This window comes from Salvelinus fontinalis, chromosome 11, assembly GCF_029448725.1.
Source record: "Salvelinus fontinalis isolate EN_2023a chromosome 11, ASM2944872v1, whole genome shotgun sequence".
Taxonomy (NCBI): Eukaryota; Metazoa; Chordata; class Actinopteri; order Salmoniformes; family Salmonidae; genus Salvelinus; species Salvelinus fontinalis.
In genome coordinates this window covers 31,330,010-31,335,021 of record NC_074675.1, presented here as the reverse complement: position 1 = coordinate 31,335,021, position 5,012 = coordinate 31,330,010, and positions in this window count along the sequence as shown.

The window sequence follows — 5,012 nt, the reverse complement described above, 5'->3', positions numbered from 1 at the left end:
TATTTTATTAACGAAAACACGAACTTGACTAAACTAACAAAACAACAAAACGGTGTAGACAGACCTAGACGAACTTACATAAAACAAGAAGAACGCACGAATAGGAAACATAGGCTACACAAACCGAACATACCGTAAACAGTCCCGCGTGGTGTACCGACACAGACACGGAAGACAATCACCCACAACGAACACTGTGACAACGCCTACCTAAATATGACTCTTAATTAGAGGAACGCCAAACACCTGCCTCTAATTAAGAGCCATACCAGGCAACCCAATAAACCAACACAGAAACAGAAAACATAGAATGCCCACCCAAACTCACGTCCTGACCAACTAACATATATAACAAATTAACAGAAATAGGTCAGGAACGTGACATAACCCCCCCCATAAGGTGCGAACACCGGGCGCACCAGCACAAAGTCTAGGGGAGGGTCTGGGTGGGCATCTGACCACGGTGGTGGCTCAGGCTCCGGGCGAGGTCCCCACCCCACCATAATCAATCCTAGCCTCCCTCTCCCCCTACAAATGTCCACCCTCAATTTACCCCCACAAAATCCTCTTAGTAACATCAATGACAGGGACAGCACCGGGACAGAGAGATAAATCAAGACAGAGGGATAGCACCAGACAGAGGGATAGATCAGAATATAGAGGTAGCTCAAGATAGAGAGGGAGATCAGGATAGAGGGGCAACTCCGGACTGAAGGGCAGCTCCGGACAGAGAGACAGCTCTGGACTGAGGGGCAGTTCTGGGTATATAGCCGTTTCTGGCTGAAGGGCAGCTCATGGCTGACTGACGAATCTGGACGCTCATGGCAGGCTGACGGCTCTCGACGCTCATGGCTGGCTGACGGCTCTCGACGCTCATGGCTGGCTGACGGCTCTCGACGCTCATGGCTGGCTGACGGCTCTCGACGCTCATGGCTGGCTGACGGCTCTCGACGCTCATGGCTGGCTGACGGCTCTCGACGCTCATGGCTGGCTGACGGCTCTCGACGCTCATGGCTGGCTGACGGCTCTCGACGCTCATGGCTGGCTGACGGCTCTCGACGCTCATGGCTGGCTGACGGCTCTCGACGCTCATGGCTGGCTGACGGCTCTCGACGCTCATGGCTGGCTGACGGCTCTCGACGCTCATGGCAGGCTGACGGCTCTCGACGCTCATGGCAGGCTGACGGCTCTCGACGCTCATGGCAGGCTGACGGCTCTCGACGCTCATGGCTCTCTGACGGCTCTGGCTGCTCATGGCTCGCTGGCGGCTCTGGCAGATCCTGTCTGGTTGGCGGCTCTGGCAGATCCTGTCTGGTTGGCGGCTCTGGCAGATCCTGTCTGGTTGGCGGCTCTGGCAGATCCTGTCTGACGGACGGCTCTAGCGGCTCCTGTCTGGCGGGCGGCTCTAGCGGCTCCTGTCTGGCGGACTGCTCTGTAGGCTCATGGCAGACGGGCGGCTTTGCAGGCTCATGGCAGACGGGCGGCTTTGCAGGCTCATTGCAGACGGATGGCTCAGACGGCGCTGGGGAGACGGATGGCTCAGATGGCGCTGGGGAGACGGATGGCTCAGATGGCGCTGGGGAGACGGATGGCTCAGATGGCGCTGGGGAGACGGATGGCTCAGACGGCGCTGGGGAGACGGATGGCTCAGACGGCGCTGGGGAGACGGATGGCTCAGACGGCGCTGGGGAGACGGATGGCTCAGATGGCGCTGGGGAGACGGATGGCTCTGGCCGGATAAGGCGCACTGTAGACCTGGTGCGTGGTGCCGGAACTGGAGGCACCGGGCTAAGGACACGCACCTTCATACTAGTGCGGGGAGCAGGGACAGGGCACACTGGACTCTCAAAGCCCACTCTATACCTGGTGCGTAGTACCGGCACTGGTGGCACCGGGCTGAGGGCAAGCACATCAGGATTAGTAGGGGGAGAAGAAACAGTGTGTACAGGGCTCTGGAGACGCACAGGAGGCTTAGTGCGTGGTGCCGGAACTGGAGGCACCGAACTGGATACACGCACTACAGGGAGAGTGCGTGGAGGAGGAACAGGGCTTTGGAAACGCACTGGTAGCCTAGTGCGTAGTGTAGGCACTGTAAGTACTAGGCTGGGGCGGGGAGGTAGCGCTGGAAATACCGGACCGTGCAGGCGTACTGGCTCTCTTGAGCATTGAGCCTGCCCAACCTTACCTGGTTGAATGCTCCCGGTCGCCCGACCAGTGCGGGGAGGTGGAATAACCCGCACCGGCCTATGTAGGCGAACCGGGGAAACCATGCGTAAGGCAGGTGCCATGTATGCCGGCCCGAGGAGACGCACTGGAGACCAGACACGTTGAGCCGGCCTCATGACACCTGGCTCAATGCCCAATCTAGCCCTACCAGTGTGGGGAGGTGGAATAACCCGCACTGGGCTATGCACTCGTACAGGAGACACCGTGCGCTCTACTGCGTAACACGGCGCCTGCCCGTACTCCCGCTCTCCACGGTAAGCCTGGGAAGTGGGCGCAGGTCTCCTACCTGCCCTTGGCCCACTACCTCTTAGCCCCCCCCCAAGAAATTTTTGGGTGTTACTCACGGGCTTTTTGGGCTTCCGTGCAAGACGCCTCCCCTCATAACTCCGGTTCCCTTCTCCGGGTGCCTCTGCTCTCCTCAGTGCCTCCAGCTGTTCCCATGGACGGTGATTCCCTTTAGCCCATGGTCCTTCTCCGTTAAATACTTGCTCCCAACTCCACAAGTCCTGTATACTCTCCCGTTGCTCGAAATTCCGCTGCTTGGTTCTGGATTTTTGGTGGGTGATTCTGTAACGGCAGTCCTCCTCCTCTTCATCTGAAGAGGAGGAGTATTGAGGGAACCAAGGCGCAGCGTGGTGAAATGACATATTTTATTAACGAAAGCACGAACTTGACTAAACTAACAAAACAACAAAACGGTTTAGACAGACCTAGACGACGAACTTACATAAAACAAGAAGAACGCACGAATAGGAAACATAGGCTACACAAACCGAACAAACCGTAAACAGTCCCGCGTGGTGTACAGACACAGACACGGAAGACAATCACCCACAACGAACACTGTGACAACGCCTACCTAAATATGACTCTTAATTAGAGGAACGCCAAACACCTGCCTCTAATTAAGAGCCATACCAGTCAACCCAATAAACCAACACAGAAACAGAAAACATAGAATGCCCACCCAAACTCACGTCCTGACCAACTAACACATAACAAATTAACAGAAATAGGTCAGGAACGTGACAATTAGAGGAAAACATGAATAATACTTATAATATTTTGGAAAAACATATGCAAATATGTTATTCTATCATCTGAATAACAGACATAATAAATCAAAGATAATCCATTGTAATACATTTACAACAAAACAATACAATTCAATACACAATACAAAGCAGATACAATTACTGTAGCTGCAGATAAGATCCGTTATCATTACACCATACAATACAAAAGCTGTTACAGTAATACACAATCAAACCATGCTTAAATCCAATATATCTGTTGATAAATAAAATAAGAAAAAAATCCTTAATGTACAAGGTGTTATTGTGCGTGCGTGCGTGCATGTGTGCGTGCGTGCGTGCGCCCTGCCATCCCGCTATCCCTCCATCCCTCAAGGACCTGCAACATATCACCACACAAAGTAGTTTAGGACACGCAGTCAAACAAACTCTTAAGAATCAAACAAATAGACGTCCTTTAAGTAGTGTTGAAATCTAGCTTGAAATATACTTATTCATGTTATCATTCTAGAATCGATTGATTACTTCACATGTATAAGGAATGTATATGTTGGGGCCAATGAAGGGTAGATGGGAACTAGGTGTGTGGAAAGTTACTGAGTGTAGAAAGTTCATATTCTGTTCCATGTTTCTAAGGAGGGAGATGAAGGGCAATAGTTAGTCTCTGATAAGGCAGGCCAGCTGCGGAACTAGGGAGGAGCGAAGAATGCGTCTTGACGTCGAATCAACAGATGAAGTGAGAAGAAACCGCTGGGAGGGAGGCCAGAGAGGCCCACCACAATGACTCTCCTACTACAGTCCTACAGTCCTATCTCACACATACACTTCCATGGCCACAAATGTTTTAGTATCAGGCAGATCTGACTACACCAGTGAGAGGTACCAATTAAATTCCTGCCTAGCAACTGAGATGTATTGGTTGTCTAGATTTGTAAGGAGTTAACCCCGCCTATTACAAGGTTATAAATATATGTGCTTGTGTAATCATGCCTTGTCTTCGCAGATGTATGACCCAGTGGGGGAATAAACTTGGTTTGAGCTTTTTCTAGTTGTCCGTCTGAGTTTTTACTACAGTTTGTTCAGAACAATTGATACAGTATACTTTGACATTGAAGAATTAGTTCCATATTAGTATCATATTAAATATCAATAGCATACGACTATATTTAGTCTTACCTGGGGATGTGCTTGGCCTCATTAGAGAATAGACCAAATCCTCAGGTGGATTTGCAGTTTCTATAAGGGGTAAGGATAACACATCAGAATAATATAACCAGTTATATGCAGAATGATAAAAAGGTCAACCTCAGCATAGGTCACATCAACAAGTCCAGTTGCTGCTGAAAATGTACATTTCCAGTTAACAAAGGAAGGAATTAGCTTATTGCATATTCTGCATCTTCATTGAAACTCCAAAATCGCACGTTTAGATTTCACTGATTGCCAACCTATAGAATGAGTCTTACCTGTGGTCTTCCCCGTCTTGACCTCAGAATAGACTGGATTTTCTTTTGGATCAGCTGGCATTTCTGAGGAGGAGGACTTTTTTCATGAGTAAAAAACAATGCTGCTTTTTGTATTAATGTATGGGACGGTTGAGAATTACTTTTATTTTTCTTGTCCAACTTTTTGAGTTGAATCTTGGCGTACATCACATCACTTGGTCCAGCAGTAGCAGCACCAGCATCTGAAACATACAGGTGATACACTAATATCTCTACTTACTGTTAGTATGCTAGTCATATCAAACAT